Here is an 18,519-nt window from a genome sequence, read left to right as displayed (position 1 = left end):
CAAATAAGACAGGCAAAATAGCCAATCTACCAGGTAAATTTTAATATATAAACTAATATAGAAGCTTTAGTTGGAATTTTGGTGTGTAAATCACTTTTAATTATAGAACATAATTTAAATACATATGCTCTCAAATACTAAAATTACCTTAATGAATACATAAATTATAAAGAAAACTGTGATATCAATTACATAAGATTAGAGGGAACAAATACAAAAAAATTATAGTTCTTGTGTGTGATTACCAAGTTGGTATTAGTTAAAAATGAATTATATAGTTTGATGATGACTCATGTAATCTTCACCATAACCACATAGAAAAATGCCTCTGGAAGATGAATAAAAAGATATGGAAGGACTGTATAGAGGGAAAAGAGGGGTGGGAGGGGTGGGGGAGAAGGGAAAAAATAACAGAATGAATCAAACATTACCCTATGTAAATTATGATTACACAAATGGTATGCCTTTATGCCATGTACAAACAGAGAAACAACATGTATCCCATTTGTTTACAATAAAAAAAAGATATGAAAGCAATCATTTAATTTCATAACAAATCAAAGCAATGTAACACAAATTAAGGCAGTCAGAAATACAGAAAGGCAGAGTAAGAGTAAGAAATCCAGAGAAAAACTGACATTTAGCATTATCCCTTTCTTATCAGTAGCACTTTAAACACAAATGAGTTCAACTTCCCAATCAAAAGACAGATTGGTTAATATAGTTAAATAAAAAAATAATTTTCATCTACAATTAATTAATTTTACATCCATGCAAGTTATAACCATAAGATAACAGAGATGAATATGCTGAGAAAAAACAGGCTTTATATCTTTCTTTAAATCTTTCTATCAACAGAATTGGGGGTTTCTTAATCCCAAGAAGCCATTAAGCATTGACTTTAGTCCCAGTGTTCTGCTAGGATTTTTGCCCCAGGAGCTCATTACCATGTTGACTGAAGGTGTGTGAAGCAATTCTCATGTGAGCAGGCATAATGGAAACATAAAATGAGGTCATACATGGCAACAGCCTGAACATTCCTGACACAAATTCCCTGGGTTACTGTAAAGTGCACAATGGCATTTTCTTTCTTTTTTTTTTTTTTTTTTGAGAGTTTTTTTATTTTTAATTTTAGTTATACATGACAGTACAGTGTATTTTGGCAGAATATACATACAGAGAGAGTAATATTCTATTTAGGTTCCCAGTTCTGTGGTCATACATGATGTGGAGTTACCCTGGTTGTTTATATAAATACAAGGTTAGAAAAGTTATGACAATTCTACTGTCTTTCCTATTCCCCTTTCCTTGGTTTCCCTTTGTTTAATCCGATGGATTTCTTCCCCTCCCCACTCTCACTTGTTGTGGGTTAGCATCCACAATTAGAGTGGATTTGTGTTTTGGGGATTGACTTATTTCACTTAGCATTATATTCTTAAGTTCCATTCATTTGCTGGCAAAAGCCATCACTTAATTCTTCTTTATGACTGAGTAATATTCAATTGTGTATATATACCTCAGTTTCTTTATCCACTCATTCATTGAAGGACACCTAAGCCATTTCCATAACTTCACTATTGTGAGTTGAGCTGCTATAAACATGGATGTGGCTGTGTCACTATAGTATGCTGTTTTTACGTCTTTTGTGTGTAGTCTGAGGAGTGGGATAACTGGGTCAAATGGTGGTTGCATTCCAAGTTATATAAGGAAATTCCACAGTGTTTTCCATAGTGGTTGCACCAATTTGCTGTCCCACCAATAATGAATGAGAATACACTTTTCCCCACATCCTTGCCAATATTTATTGTTGCTCGTATTCTTTATAACTGCCATTCTGACTGGAGTGAAATGAAATCTCAGTGTGGTTTTAATTTGCATTCTTCCAATTGCTAGAGATGTTGAATATTTTTTCACGTATTTGCTGATCAATTTTATTTCTTTTTCTCTGAAGTGTATGTTTAGTTCCTTTGCCTATTTATTGATTGGGTTATTTATATTTCTGGTGTAAAGTTTTTTTTTTTTGAGTTGTTTGTATATCCTGGAAATTAATGCCTTATCTGAAGTATTGGTGGTGAAGATTTTCTCCGAGTCTGTAGGATCTCTGTACACATTCTTGTTTCCTTTGCTGTGAAGAAGGTTTTCAGTTTGAAACCATTCCATTTATTTATTCTTGATTTTATTTCACGTAATTTAGGAGTCTTGCTGAGAAATTCAGTTCCCAAGTCAACATTTTGGAGAGTTGTGCCTACTTATTCATCTAGTAAGTGCAGAGTCTCTGCTCTAATGCTAAAGTCCTTGATCCACTTTGATTTGAGTTTTGTGCAGGTTGAGATATAGGAGTTAGATTTTGTTCTATTACATATGGGTTTCCAGTTTTCCCAGCACAATTTGTTGAAGAGGTGATTTTTCTCCAATGTACATTTATGGCCCCTTTGTGTAGGATGAGATAAGTGTATTTATGTAAGTGTGCCTCTGTGTCTTCTATTCTGTTGCATTGTTCTTCCTGTACATTTTGGTGCCAATACCATGCTTTTTTGTTACTATAGCTCTTTAGTATAATCTAAGGTCTGGTATTGTGATGCCTCCTGTATCACATTTTGCACTATGAATTGCTTTGGCTATTCTGGGACTCTTGTGTTTCCAAATGTATTTCATGATTGTCTTTTCTATTTCTGTGAGGAACACCATTGGGATCTTCATAGGAATTGCGTTGAATCTGTACAGTGCTTTTGGTAGTATGGTCATTCTGATAATATTTATTCTGGGAATCCAGGAACATGGGAGATCTTTCCATTTTATGAGGTCTTTTTCAAATTCTTTCTTTAGTGTCCTGTAGTTTTCATTACAGAGGACTTTAACCTCTTTTGTTAGGGTGATTCCCCATTTTTTTTTTGAGGATATCGTAAAGGGAATAGTTTTCTTGGTTACTCTTTCAGCTGATACATCCTTGATGTATAGAAATGAAATTGATTTGTAGGTATTGATTTTAAACTCTATTACTTTGCTAAATTCATTTTTGAGTTCTAAGAGCTTTTTAGTAGAGTTTTTTGGGTCTTCTAAATATAGAATCATATCATTGGTAATTAGGGATAATTTCAGCTTTTCTTTTTTGATTCATATCTCTTTAATTTCTTTCTTTTTTCTTATTGGCTAGATTTTTGTAGGAATATGTTGAATAGGAGTGGTGAAAGAGGGCATCCCTATCGTGTTCCAGTTTTTAGGTGGAATACTTTGTTTTTGATGTTGGCCTTGGGTTTAGTATATATAGTTTTTACAATGTTGAAGTATGTTCCTTCTATCCCAACCTTTTCTAGTGATTTGAATATGAAGGGGTGCTGTATTTTGTCAAAAACTTTTTCTACATCTACTGAGATGATCATTTGATTCTTGTATTTCAGTCTATTGATGTGATGAATTACATTGTTTGATTTCCAGAAGTTGCAACAACCTCGTATCCTTGGGAAGTGCACCACTAGATTATGGTGCACTATCTTTTAAATATGATTTTGTATCTTATTTGCCATTATTTTATTGAGAATTTTTGTGTTAATGTTCATCAGGGATATTGGTCTGAAGTTTTCTTTCCTTACAAGTCTTTGTCCGGTTTTGTTATCAGAGGGATACTAGCATCATAGAATGAATTTGGAAAAGTTCTTTCCTTTTCTATTTCATGGAATAATTTGAGAAGTTTTGGTGAAAGTTCTTCTTTGAAAGACTTGTGGAAGTCAGCTGAGAATTCATCTGGTCCTGGGCTTTTCTTTGCTGGTAGGTTTTTTTTTTTTTTATTGTAAACAAATGGGATACATGTTGTTTCTCATCTGTACATGGAGTAAAGGCATACCATTTGTGTAATCATAAATTTACATAGGGTAAAGTTGTTTGATTCATTCTGCCATTTTTTCCCTTCCCCCCACCCCTCCCACCCCTCCCCTCCATCTATACAGTCCTTCCTTCCTCCATTCCTGCCCCCCTCCCTAAACCCAACTCCAACCCCAACACTAACCTTTCCACTCCCCATTATGTGTCATCATCCACTTATTAGCGATATCATTCTTCCGTTGGTTTTTTGAGATTGGCTTATCTCACTTAGCATGATATTCTCCAGTTTCATCCATTTGCCTGCAAATGCCATAATTTTATCATTCTTTATGGCTGAGTAATATTCCATTGTATATATATGCCACATTTTCTTTATCCATTCATCAATTGAAGGACATCTAGGTTGGTTCCACAATCTGGCTATTGTGAACTGAGCAGCTATGAACATTGATGTGGCTGTATCTCTGTAATATGCTGATTTTAAGTCCTTTGGGTATAGGCCAAGGAGTGGGATAGCTGGGTCAAATGGTGGTTCCATTCCAAGTTTTCTAAGGAATCTACACACTGCTTTCCAGAGTGGCTGCACTAATTTGCAGCTCCACCAGCAATGTAAGAGTGTACCTTTCTCCCCACATCCTCACCAACACCTGTTGTTGCTTGTATTCTTGATAATCGCCATTCTAATTGGGGTGAGCTGGAATCTTAGGGTGGTTTTGATTTGCATTTCTCTTATTACTAGAGATGTTGAACATTTTTCCATATGTTTGTTGATTGCTTGTAGATCTTCTTCTGTGAAGTGTCTATTCATTTCTTTAGCCCATTTGTCAATTGGATTATTTACATTCTTGGTGTAGAGTTTTTTGAGTTCTTTATAGATTCTGGAGATTAGTGCTCTATCTGAAGTATGATTGGAAAAGATTTTCTCCCACTCTGTAGGCTCTTTCTTCGCACTGCTGATAGTTTTCTCTGCTGAGAGAAAGCTTTTTAGTTTGAATCTATCCCAGTTATTAATTCTTGCTTTTATTTCTTGTGCTATGGGAGTCCTGTTGAGGAAGTCTGGTCCTAAGACAACATGTTGAAGCTCTGGACCTACTTTTTCTTCTATAAGATGCAAGGTCTCTGGTCTGATTCCGAGATCCTTAATCCATTTTGAGTTTAGTTTCGTGCATGGTGAGAGATATGGGTTTAGTTTCATTCTGTTGCATACGGATTTCCAATTCTCCCAGCACCATTTGTTGAAGAGGCTATCTTTTCTCCATTGCATATTTTTGGCCCCTTTGTCTAGTATGAGAAAATTGTATTTATTTGGGTTTGTGTCCGTGTCCTCTATTCTGTACCATTGATCCACCTTTCTATTTTGGTACCAATACCATGCCATTTTTGTTACTATTGCTTTATAGTAGAGTTGAAGATCTGGTATTGCGATACCCCCTGCTTCACTCTTTCTGCCAAGGATTGCTTTAGCTATTCTGGGTTTTTTATTCTTCCAGATGAATTTCATAATTTCTTGCTCTATTTCTGTAAGGTACATCATTGGGATTTTAATTGTAATGGCATTGAATCTGTATAGCACTTTTGGTAGTATGGCCATTTTGACAATATTAATTCTGCCTATCCAAGAACATGGGAGATCTTTCCATCTTCTAAGGTTTTCTTGAATTTCTTTCTTTAGTGTTCTGTAGTTCTCATTGTAGAGATCTTTCACCTCTTTTGTGAGATTGATTCCCAAATACTTTATTTTTTTCGAAGCTATTGTGAATGGGGTAGTTTTCCTAATTTCTCTGTGTGAAGATTCATCGCTTATGTATAAAATTGCCTTAGATTTATGTGCATTGATCTCATATCCCGCTACTTTACTGAATTCACTTATGAGATCTAAAGTTTTCTGGTGGAATTTCCTGGTTCCTCTAAGTATACAATCATATCATCAGCAAATAGGGATAGTTTGAGTTCTTCTTTTCCTATTCGTATCCCTTTAATTTCTTTGGTCTGTCTAATTGCTCTGGCTAGAGTTTCAAGGACAATATTGAATAGAAGTGGTGAAAGAGGGCATCCCTGCCTTGTTCCAGTTTTTAGAGGGAATGCTTTCAGTTTTTCACCATTTAGAATGATATTAGCCATGGGTTTAGCGTAGATGGCCTTTACAATGTTAAGGAATGTTCCCACTATCCCTATTTTTTCTAGTGTTTTGAGCATGAAGGGGTGCTGTATTTTATCAAATGCTTTTTCTGCATCTATCGAAATAATCATGTGATTCTTGACTTTAAGTCTATTGATATGGTGAATTACATTTATTGATTTCCTGATGTTGAACCAACCTTGCATCCCTGGGATGAAACCCACTTGATCATGGTGCACTATCTTTTTAATATGTTTTTGTATGCGATTTGCTAAAATTTTGTTGAGAATTTTTGCGTTGATGTTCATTAAGGATATTGGTCTGAAATTTTCTTTCCTTGATGTGTCTCTGTTTGGTTTAGGAATCAGGGTAATATTGGCTTCATAGAATGAGTTTGGGAGAGTTCCCTCCTCTTCTATTTTATGGAATACTTTGAGAAGTATTGGAATGAGCTCTTCTTTAAAAGTTTTGTAGAACTCAGCTGAGATCCCATTTGGTCCTGGACTTTTCTTTGTTGGAAGGCTTTTGATGACTTCTTCTATTTCATTACTTGAAATTGGTCTATTTAAATTGTGTATGTCCTCCTTGTTCAGTTTAGGCAATTCATATGTCGCTAGAAACCTGTTGATGTCTTTGAAATTTTCTATTTTGTTGAAGTATAGATTTTCAAAATAGCTTCTAATTATGTTTTGTATTTCAGTCGTGTCTGTTGTGATATTTCCTTGTTCATTCCGAATTTTAGTGATTTGGGTTTTCTCTCGTCTTCTCTTTGTTAGTGTGACTAAAGGTTTATCAATTTTGTTTATTTTTTCGAAGAACCAACTATTTATTTTGTCAATTTTTTGTATTGTTTCTTTCGTTTCAATTTCGTTGTTTTCAGCTCTGAGTTTAACTATTTCCTGTCTTCTACTACTTTTGGTGTTGGTCTGTTCTTCTTTTTCTAGAACTTTGAGCTGTAGTGTTAGGTCATTTATTTTTTGAGTTTTACTTCTTTTATTAAATGCGCTCCATGAAATAAATCTTCCTCTAAGTACTGCTTTCATAGTGTCCCAGAGATTTTGATATGACGTTTCTTGTTCTCATTTACCTCTAAGAATTTTTTAATTTCCTTCCTAATATCTTCTGTTATCCATTTTTAATAGCATCTTCAACTTCAGTGCTTCAAATTGATCTATTTAAACTTTCTATGTCCTCTTGATTCAATTTAGGTAGTTCATGTCTCTCGAAACTTGTTAACATCTTCAACATCATCTAATTTTTTTTGGTGTATGGATTTCCAAAGTAGCTTCTGATTCATTTCTGTATTTCAGTGGTCTCCATGATGATATCTCCAATATCTCCATTTTCATCAAAATTTCTTGAAATTTGGCTTTTCTCCCTTTGTCATTGTTAGTTTTGCTAAGTGTTTATCAATTTTGTTTATTTTTACAAAGAGCCAACTTTTGTTTTGTTGATTTTTTGAATTGTTTTGTTTCAATTTCATCTCTGATTTTGATTATTACCTAATCATCTACTTCTTTTGATGCTGTTTTGTTATTTTTTTTCTCAGGCTTTGAGATATAAAATTATGTTATTTATTTGGTGATTTTCTGTTCTTTTAATGAATGAGCTCAATGTACCACCTTCCCCCTTCGAACTGCCTTCATAGTGTTCTGGAGATTTTGATATGTTATTTCGCTATTCTCATTTACTTCTAGGTATTTTTCTATTTCATACCTGCTTTCTTCAGCTATCCATTGTTCATTCAATAGTGTGTTATTTATTCTCCAGGTGTTGGAGTAGCTTCTATTTTTTATTTTATCTTTGGTTTCCAATTTCATTCCATTTTGATCTGATAGAATGCAAGGTATTTTTTCTATTTTTATTTGCTAAGAGTTGCTTTGTGGACTATGATGTGGTCTATTTTAGAGACTCTTCCATGTGCTGCTGAAAAGAAAGTGCATTCATTTGTTGATGGATGGAATAATCTATATCTATCTGTTAAGTTAAAGCAATTATTTGTGTTTTTTAGTTATGTGTCTTCTTTATCTAGATTTTTTTAGAAGATATATCTATTGGTGAGAGAGGTGTGTCGAAGTCACCCAGTACTTTTGTTTTGTGATCTATTTTATTCTTGAGATTATGAAGGGTTTGTTTTATGTATGGAGATGCTACATTGTTTGGGGCATAAATGTTTAAGATTGTTTTGTCTTGTTGATGTATAGTTCCCTTTAGTAGTATAAAATGGCCTCCTTTGTCCCTTCTGATTAATTTTGAATTGAAGTTCATTTAATCAGATATGAGTTTAGAAACCCCTGCTTGTTTGTGAGATCCATGTACATGGTATATTTTTATCATTATTTTACCTTTAGTCTGTGGGTGTCTTTGCTTATGAGGTGAGTCTTTTGGAGACAGCATATTGATGGATCTTGTTTTTCCATCTAGTCTTCCAGTCTATGTCTTTTGATTGATGCATTTAGGTCACTTACATTCAATGATATTATTGAGAAATGATTCTTAATTCACTGTAATTTTGGATTTTTTCTGGTTTTTAATTTGACTATTCCTAGAGTAGTTCCTCTCTTGCTGGATTTCATTTTTATTTTTAATTTCTTCATGAAATATTTGGTTGAGAATGTTTTGTACTGCAGCCTCTTTGGTTGCAAATTCTTTTAACTTTTGTTTATCATGGAAGGTTTTCATTTCATCATCAAATCTGAAACTTATTTTTGTAGGCACAGTATTATTGGCTGACATCCATTTTCTTTCAGAGCTTGGTAAATATGTTTCTATGACCTCCTAGCTTTAATGGTCTGGACTGAGAAATCAGCTGGGATCTGAATTGGTTTCCCTTTGAATGTTACTTGAGTTTTTTCTCTCTCCACTTTTAGAATTCTATTCTTATTCTGTATGTTAGGCATCTTCATAATAATGTGACTTGGTGTGGGTCTGTTGTAATTTTGTATATTTGGGGTCCTCTAAGCTTCCAGTATTTGATTTTCCATTTCATTCTTAAAGTTTGGGAAATTTTAAGACATTATTTTATTGAAAAGATGCATTACTTTGGTTTGTATCTCTCAGCTTTCGTCTATTTTGATAAATCATATATTTGGTCTTTCCATGTTATCCCATATTTCTTTGAAGTTCTGTTCATGGTCTTTTAACATTTTTTCTGAGTGCTTGACTTTATTTTCAAGATTATATAGTTTGTCTCCACTGCCTGAGACTGTATCTTCCAGGTGGTCTACTCTGCTGGTGATAATTTCCAATAATGTTTTTATTTGATTTATTAATTTCTTTATTTCATAGATTTCTGGTTTTTTTTGTTCCCAGAATCTCTAACTCTTTATTAAAGTGATCTTTTGCTACCTTTCTTTTCTCTCTTCCATCATCTTTTACCTCACAGTTCAGTTTAACTATGTACATTACTAAGTTCCTTCTCTGACATTTCTTCCACTCTGGTGTTGATGGATTCTGTTTCTGATGTATATTTGGCTTGTTGGAGGTGATTTGTTTTGTTGCTTTTTCATGTTGGTTGTATGTCTAGCCATCTAACAGCTGATTTTGAGGAAGTAGAGTTTCAAACTTGTGGATTTGTAGTGTCCCTGAAGGTTACTTGTATCTCACGGTTTAGGGGGAGACAGATAATAACAACAACAGACACAATCAATTTATAGTACTCAGCCAAATAGGTCTTTTAATGAAATTTACAATGTTGGTTGTTACTATACTGAGAAATGATGTGATCAGTTATTGTCCAAGATGAAAACAGTAAGTTTACATACAGTTTTACAATTTCATGTGGTAACCAGGGATATAATAGATTGATATAGGATGTGATGATTAGGAGGTAGAAGAAGCAAAAATAGAGGTAAAAATTAAAGAACGAATGGAAGAGAGTACATTAGAGACTGGCTGTTAGCAGAGGAAAAGAAAGAAAGAGATGAGGGAAATAGAGAAGTGAAAGAAAAAAGTAATAAAAATAAAAATAAGATAGAAAGTAGAATTTTTTTTAAAAAATTAAAAGAACAATAAAAGAAAATTAAATATATAAAAAAGAAATAACAGTTAAAAGAACAAAATCAATATATAATAATGAAACTTCTTAGTCTTTGAAATATTGATTTATGAACAACAACCATCTTCAAATAAAATGGTAGATATGAGAAACAAAAAAAAAAGAAAGAAAAGAAATGCAGAGCATCCAAATGAAAAAGGAAGAAGTGAAATGTTCTCTATTAACTTATGATGTTATATACATATGCACATTTTATTTATACATATATGTATCCCCCAAAACTCACAAGGAATCAACTATAGCCTGTAAAAATTTAAACAATTGTTGAAAGATCAATGTTACACAAACAAAAAATGTAACCTGCCTAATAAATTGAATTAAGGACAAATTCATGTAATCATCTCAGTAGATGCAGAGAAGGACTTTGATAAAATGCAGCATACTTTAATCTTAAAAACACTAGAGAAACTAGGGATAGAAGGAAATTACCTCAACATTTTGAAGGTCATATATGACAAATTCACAGTCAACATCAAATGGAATGGAGAAAAACTGAAAGCATTCTCTCTAAAATCAAAACAAGACAAGGATATCCACTCTCATCACTTCTACTCAGTATAGTTCTTGAAACTCTAGCCAGAGGAACCAGGCAAGAGAAGGAAATTAAAGGTTACAAACAGGAAAAGAAGTCAACCTTCCTCCCTTTGCTGGCAACATGATCATAAATCTAGAATTCTCAAAAATTTCCACCAGAAAATTTCTATAGCTGATAAATGAATTCAGCAAAGTAGCAGGATACAAGATCAACATTCATAAATTAATAGCCTTTCTCTACTCCCACAGTGATTCTGCTGATAAAAAAATCAGGAACACTATCCCATTCACAATGCCCTAAAAAATACAACACATGGGAATTAATCTAGCCAAGGAGGTGAAAGACCTCTGCAATGAAAACTGTAGAACATTGAAGAAAGAAGTTGAAGAAGACCTGAGAAGTTGGAAAGACCTCCTATGTTATTGGATAGTCAGAATTAATATCAAGATTCTATACTTCCAAAATTCATGTACAAATTCAATGCAGTCCCCATCAAAAGATCATTGGTATTTTTTCACAGAACTAGAGAAATCAATCCTAAAATTGATTAGGAATAATAAGATATCCACAGTATTCAAAATAATCCTGAGCAGGAAGAACGACTCAGGAGGCATTACAATACGTGATCTCAAACTGTACTACAGAGGTGTAGTAAAAAACCAGCATGGTATTCTCATTGAAAGAGACATGAAGACCAATGGAATAGAGAAGAAGACATAGAAACAAACCAACACACTCACAGTCCTCTGATACTTGGCAAAGGTGCCAAAAATAAAAGTTGGGGAAAAGATAACTTTCTAACAAATGGTGCTATGAAAAATGGATATATATATATACATAGAAGAATGCAACTAGTCCCCTACCCATCACCCTATATGAAAGTATAATCAAAGTGATTTGACATTTAAGAATTAGACCAGAAATTTTGCAATCACTATAAGAAAATAGAGAATCATCACTCCATCATAATGACAGGCACCTACTTCTTAGTGAGACTCCCTAAATCTCAAGAAATAAAACTAAGAAGCAATAAGTGGGATGCCATCAAATTAAAAATCTGCATAACAAACAAAATGAGTAAGAGCATGTATAGAATAGGATAAAATGTTTGCCACCTAGGGGGATTAATCCTCTGATTGAATAATTAATTACCTGTTTTTATCCAAAATATGTAAAGAACTCAAAAAGCTTAACACTAAAATCCAATTAAAAATGGGCTAAAGAACTAAGTACACATTTCTCAAAAGAAGAAACACAAATGCCCACAAATATATGGAAACGTGTTCAACATTATTGGCAATCAGGGAAATGCATATCAAAACTACACTGAGATTTCATCTGCCACTAGTTGAAATGGCACTTATAAAAAATACAAATAATAAATACTGGAAATTATATGGAGGAAAACATATACCTTCACATGGTTGGTGTTGGTGGGACTTCAAAAAAGTATAACCAGTCTGGAAAACAGTATGGCAATTCCTGAAAAAACTAGGAATGAAATTGCCATATGACAACTCCCTGGTTTTATGCAAAAGAACTAACATCAGCATACTATAGTGATACAGTCATGTCATTGTTTATAGTGGCAAAATACACAATAGCCAAATTATGAAACCAGACAAGATGACTGCCAATAATGAATGGACTAAGAAAATGTGCTATATATGCACAATGAAGTTTTACTCAGTCATGAAGAAGAATGAAATTATGGCATTTGCAAGTAAATGGATGGAAATGGAGAACATCATGCTAAGTGGTATAAAACAGATTCAGAAAATCAAAGGTCAAATGTTTTCTCTCCTATGCAGAAGCTAGATGAAAATGAAGGAAAATTGAAGGGAATCATACATCATAAAAATATAGGAGAGATCAGTGAAGTAGAAGGAGTTCAAGAAGGAGGGAGGAGGGGAAGAAATGGGGAGGAAACAGCATGAGTTTTTCAAAAGAATCATGCTATACACATGCAAATATACCATAGGGAATTCCACTTTATGTATATGTGGGAAGCACGAGTTAAAACATAATGGGGCGTGGGAGGGGTTAGTTTTAGGGTTAGAGTGAGGGTTAGGGAGGGGGGCAAGAATGGGGGAAGGAAGGACTGTATAGAGGGAAAAGAGGGATGGGAGGGGTGGGGGGAAGGGGAAAAAATAACAGAATGAATCAACCAACATCACCCTATGTAAACGTATGATTACACAAATGGTATGCCTTTACTCTATGTACAAACAGAGAAAGAACATGTATCCCATTGGTTCACAATAAATAAAAAAAAAAAAAAAGGAAAAAAAAATAAATAAACTTTGGTAAAAAAAAAAAAAAAGTAAATAAATAGGGCTGGGGATGTAGCTCAGTTGGTAGACTGCTTGTCTTGAAAGCACAAGGCACTGGGTTCAATCCCTAGCACCGCAAAAAAAAAAAAAAGGAAATAAATGAGTGAAAGAAGGATTAGTATAAGAATAGAAGGAGGGGGAGGGATCAGAGACTGAAATGAAGTCAATCAAATTCAATGCATGCATGATTTTGACAAAATTAATCCATATTATGTATAACTATAGTGCTCTAACAGAAAAAAAAAAAGATCAATGTTATGGTTTAGATTGGAAAAGTCCCCCAAAAACTCATTTCTTGAAATCTTGGTCCCAAATGGAGCAGTGTTCTGAGGTTGGGTTTTTGAGAAGTGATTGGTTTTTGAGAATTGCTGATATTAATATAAAAGGATGCAGGCACTATGAAAACAGTTTGACATTTTCTCAAAGGGTGAAATATAGACTCAGAAATTTCACTTAGAGATGTATATCCAAGTTAACTAAAAGCTGAAACTTGAACAGATGTCAGTACAACAAAATCAATCATACTTTCATACTAGCCAAAGGTACTAGTAATCATTTTACCTCATCTGATAAATAGAGAAATAAAATTTGGTATAAGCATACAATGAAATATTACTCAGCCATACAAAAATGAAATTTTGATATATGGCATAATCTGAATAGTCTTTAAATCATTATGCTAAGAGAAATATGTCAGTCATAAGTAGATAAATATATGATTTCACTTATATGACATGTATTATTTTGATCAGTTTGCCATAACTCAGTAGTACAAACTGGGTGGTAAATAACAGAAATTTATTATCTCACTATTTTGGAGGACAGAATTGTAAACTCAAGGAATTGGCCCATTGTTTCCTTCTGTGAGTTCTGAGGCTTCTCTTGGTCATGTAAATGGCAATTTATTCCATGTTTCCCTTCACATTGTCTTATCTCTATAGACATAAATCTGTACCTAAATTTACCTTTTTATAAGAACACAGTCATACAGTTTCCATTAACAAATATTGGAGAAAAGATAGCCTTTTCAACAAGTGTTGTTGGGAAAACTGGAAATCCAAATATAGAAAAATGAAATTGAACTCCTCTCACCCTGCACAAAACACAAGTCAAAGTGAATCAAGGATGTAGGCATTAGACTAGAGACCCTGTGCCTGCTGGAAGAAAATGTAGGCTCAACTCTCTATCATATCAGCTTTGGAAATGACTTCCTTTTCAAGACTCCTCAAGTCCAAGATTTAAAAAAGAAATCAATAAATGGGGTAGTGTCAAACTAAAAAAGTTTCTTCACAGCTAAAGGAAACAATCAAGAAGAGAGAGGCTACAGAATGGGAGAAAAATCTTTGCCACCTGCATGTCAGATACAGCATTAATCTCCAAGACATATAAAGATCTCAAAAAAACTTAACAAAAAAATTACCCAATCAATAAATGGGCTAGGGAACTGAACAGACTCTTCACAGAAGAAATACAATCAATCCAACAAATATATGATAAATGTTCAACATATCTAGCAATTAGAGAAATGCAAATCAAAACTACACTGAGATCCCATCTCACTCCTGTCAGAATGGCAATTATCAAGATGATTACACGAATGGTATGAATCTACATCATGCACAACCATAAAAACGAAAAGATGTACCCCATTTGTATACAATGAATCAAAATGCAGTCTTTAAGAAAAACAATAATTATAAAAAAGAAGTTGAGAGTAGAATGGTGGTTACAGAGGCTAGGGAGACTATGGAGAAGAAAGGAATGGTGAAATATTGATCAATGGGTTCTTAGGTAAGTTCAGTGTTCTATTGCACAGTAGTTTATTATAGATAATGACGATGTTATGTAGATTTCAAAACAATTCCAGGAGAAAATATTTTGACTATTTTTTTGCCATAAAAATTCTAAAAATTGATGTGATATATATGATTACTTTGATTTGAACATTACACAATGTACACATGCATTGAAACATCACATGGTACCCCATAAAACTGTGGTTTTATGTGTTAATTAAAAATATAAACAAATAAAAATGCAAAAAAAGAATACAAGTAATAATAAATGTTGGTGAGGATGTGGGGAAAAAGGTACCCTCATCCACTGCTGGTGGGACTGCAAATTGGTGCAAACACTATGGAAAGCAGTATGGAGATTTCTCAGAAAATATGGAATGGACCCGCCATCTGACCCAGTTATCTGACTCCTCAGCATATACCCAAAGGCTTAAAATCAGCACATACTATGGTGACATGGCCATATCAATGTTTAGCTCAATTCACAATAGCTAAGATATGGAACCAACCTTGGTGCCCTTCAACAGATAAATGGATAAAGAAAAAGTGGTATGTATACATAATGGAATATTACTCAGCCATAAAGAAGAATGAGATTGTGGCCTATGTCAGTAAATGGATGGCACTAGAGACTATCATACTAAGTGAGATAAGCCAATCCTCCAAATCCAAAGGCCAAATGTTCTCTCTGATATGTGATTGCTAATGCACAATAATGGGTGGGGAGGGAAGAATGGAAGGAAGTTCATTGGATTAGCCTAAAGGGAATGAAGGGAAGGGAGGCAGGTTGGAAATAGAAAAGATAGTAAAATGAATCAGACATAACTTTCCTATGTTCATATATGAATACATGACCAGTATAACTCCACACCATGTATAACCACAAGAATGGGATCCTACATAGAATTAGTTAAACTCCATGTATGTATAATATGTCAAAATACATTCTACTTTCAAGTATATTTAAAAATAATGAATTACAGAAAAGAAAAAAAAAAGAATACATTCATGTTCCATTAGTACCCATCCTACTGCCCTCATTTTAACTTGATTATATCTATAAGACCCCATCTCCAAATAAGGTCACATTCTGAAGTACTGGATTTAAGTCTTTCACATTTGAACTTTTAGGGGACGCAATTCAAACCTTATGATGAATTACCAAGAATAGACAAAATTATAAAAATTGAAAATATAATAAGGATATCAATGGCTGGGGGAAGAGGAATTATTATTTTCTTGGTACAGGTTTTGTTAAGTATAATTAAATAATTTTATATATAAAACTTGATGTCTACAGAGCATTGTGAATGCATTTAAAGATCATAAGTGTACAATTGTGAATGCTTAAATGATAAACATTATTTATATTTTACCAAATTGAAAACATTGACTGTTTAAAATGAAAAGCATTGATAATGTACCATAAGGTTTATAACAACATAGAAATAAAATGAATGACAAATGAGTGAAAAATATACTCAAGGACAAGGAGGGTAACTTGAATATCTGTTGATTGAAGTTTCTTAAACTCTATGTGAAGTGACATAAAATCAATGGAAGACTGTGAAAGATAGGCTTGTATTCTATAAACCATGAAATTACTAAAATAAAACACTAAGGAAAGTCTGGGGTGTGGCTGTGCGTGCTTTAGGAGCGAGTGCACAACAAGCAGTAAGGATTACAGGAAGCAGGTCTACTGCCCAAAGTAACCCTGGTTCCTGTGTGGAGATAGGGCTCCTCAGAGATCGTCACAGTGAACATGGTGCTGTTGCAGGCGAACTCCCTGTTAGCCTTTTCCCTGAGTGATGGTGGCGCTCACCTTCTGCTGCTTCATCACCACTGCCATAAAGACAGGAGCGACCTGGTGAGGCTGCACAACTAGAGGATCATGCTGAAAAAAATGTAGAAGTCTTTGCTGGACTAAGTGAAAGAAGTGATCTGATACATTTGAAAAACTGCTAATCTAAATAATGTATTTGATTCGAACATTAAGCATTCTTTTTCAGAAGAATATTCAACAAAAAATAGTGCTACGAATCAAGTTGTCCTCTGGGACAAGAATGTTCTGACAGGTGATAATCTGAAGCTGCTGTTGAAATATATGAAAACCCAAATACTTTTTTTGATAATGGAAATGGTCCCAAGGGAAACAAGAATGTCACTTAGACCCTATCTTGGAATGTTACTCCAAATGCTAGAATTCTACCTCTTGTGACACAGAATCAGGATATGTATCTGTCCCATTTCCAGATACATATGAAATAAAGAAAAATTAAGTTATTCTGAATTTAAAATAGCATATTTTGTGCTTAATTATATCTCATTTATCTCTTGCACCTTCATTGTTCTGGGTTATTACTTCTTTGGAATAATAAGTAACATAAAAAGGCATATTTGAAGGGAAAGGTTAATAGGATACTCAAAATTAATTTTAAAAAACCAAGGCCTTTGAAGCAGAGTATTATAAGAATAAAGCAACTACATAATAAGGACTTGTTAATGGTATGTATTTATAGTAATCCCTATATTTCCATTATTCTTTATGGAATATGAAGTGAGCATGAATGTTTGTTAAAACTTTCAGGTGCCTGTAGAGTCATAAGAACTCTGATTTTTATGGGTGGCATTCATGCAAGTTCACTTTGGATGTGACTTAGATGTAGACATTCTCTTGTACCTCTTTTAGTGTATTTTAGATTACTGAAAGAATTAATACAGTTTTTTGTTAAAATCGTGGTTTTAAAAAAAGCCAAATGTGATATAATTTATTTCATTTGCCCCATATGCATATTTATTTTAGATGAATAGCAGCTTTCTTCACTTAAAGACTAACTATTCTATGTTGCTAATCATCCAAACTCATTTTATATTCTCAAGTCAACCAAATTTGTCTTTTAGTGTTATATCTAAAAATGCTCCTTTGTATAACTTTGTATACTTTTTTAGCATTGCCATTGGAAGTTCAAAATCTTTGAATGTTTTATCTTTTAAGATATGTTTGTTCTTGTGAGCAAGCCAGCTCCACTAGTGGTAACTATTTATAATTTTACATAGACTCACATTTTAATAATTATTGGAGTACTAATAATATTTGGCAGTGTGCTTTTCCATTTACAAGCACTCTCATATGTTTTATGTTAGCCTCAATAAGCCAAAGAGATTAGTACTGCAAGTGTTCGTCCTTTGCAGATCAAGAAACTGAAACCCAGAATTTATTGAATTTCTCCAAATTTAAATTGCAAGAAATGAAGTTAAAACGTGAACTCGAATCTCATATACTCAATCTTATTTTTTCTCTTATACATCAGTTTATAGACTGACAAACTAGACTCATAATTTTCATTATGATTTTTATTACCTGGGCACCCTCTCTCTGATTCCTAGAAGATGATTCCCATCATGTGTGGAAGTGACTAATTTTCAAGCTATCAGCAATAGTGCATAAATTCATTTTACTCATATTAAAAGTGATAAGAAAATCTAATTAAGTGTGAAAAAAATAATGTACAGTGTGAATACATAACATTATTGAGCATATGATCATGTTTAAGATGAGTGATTTTTTCTGTAGAAGGGAAATAAACATTTCGAAAGTACAAATGCAAATTAACTACCCTTAAAAGTAAGACCAAACACTGTTATTACACTGTCAACAAAACCAAAAAGGGATAGAATTTTCTATGAATAGTTTAAATTAATTAATATTTATTGTGTTTACCTCATGAAATACATGGCTGTTTAGTTACATTCATTTTTGATAGCTATTTATGTGGTTGTACAATTCATGTAAAAGTGTGTGCATATGAATTTTTCAAACCAGCAGAAAGGTCAAATTTATAATATGAATACTAGACTGG

At 33.4% G+C, this 18,519-nt stretch overlaps 1 pseudogene; it reads left to right on the top strand.

The window, feature by feature from the left end:
• LOC124971523 (signal peptidase complex subunit 3-like) overlaps positions 1-16,938 on the top strand; it is a 41,057-nt pseudogene extending 24,119 nt beyond the window's left edge.
• Positions 16,939-18,519: the final 1,581 nt, after the last annotated feature.

The sequence above is a fragment of the Sciurus carolinensis genome, chromosome X (genome assembly GCF_902686445.1).
Source record: "Sciurus carolinensis chromosome X, mSciCar1.2, whole genome shotgun sequence".
NCBI lineage: Eukaryota > Metazoa > Chordata > Mammalia > Rodentia > Sciuridae > Sciurus > Sciurus carolinensis.
This window is presented reverse-complemented; position numbering and strand designations above follow the sequence as displayed.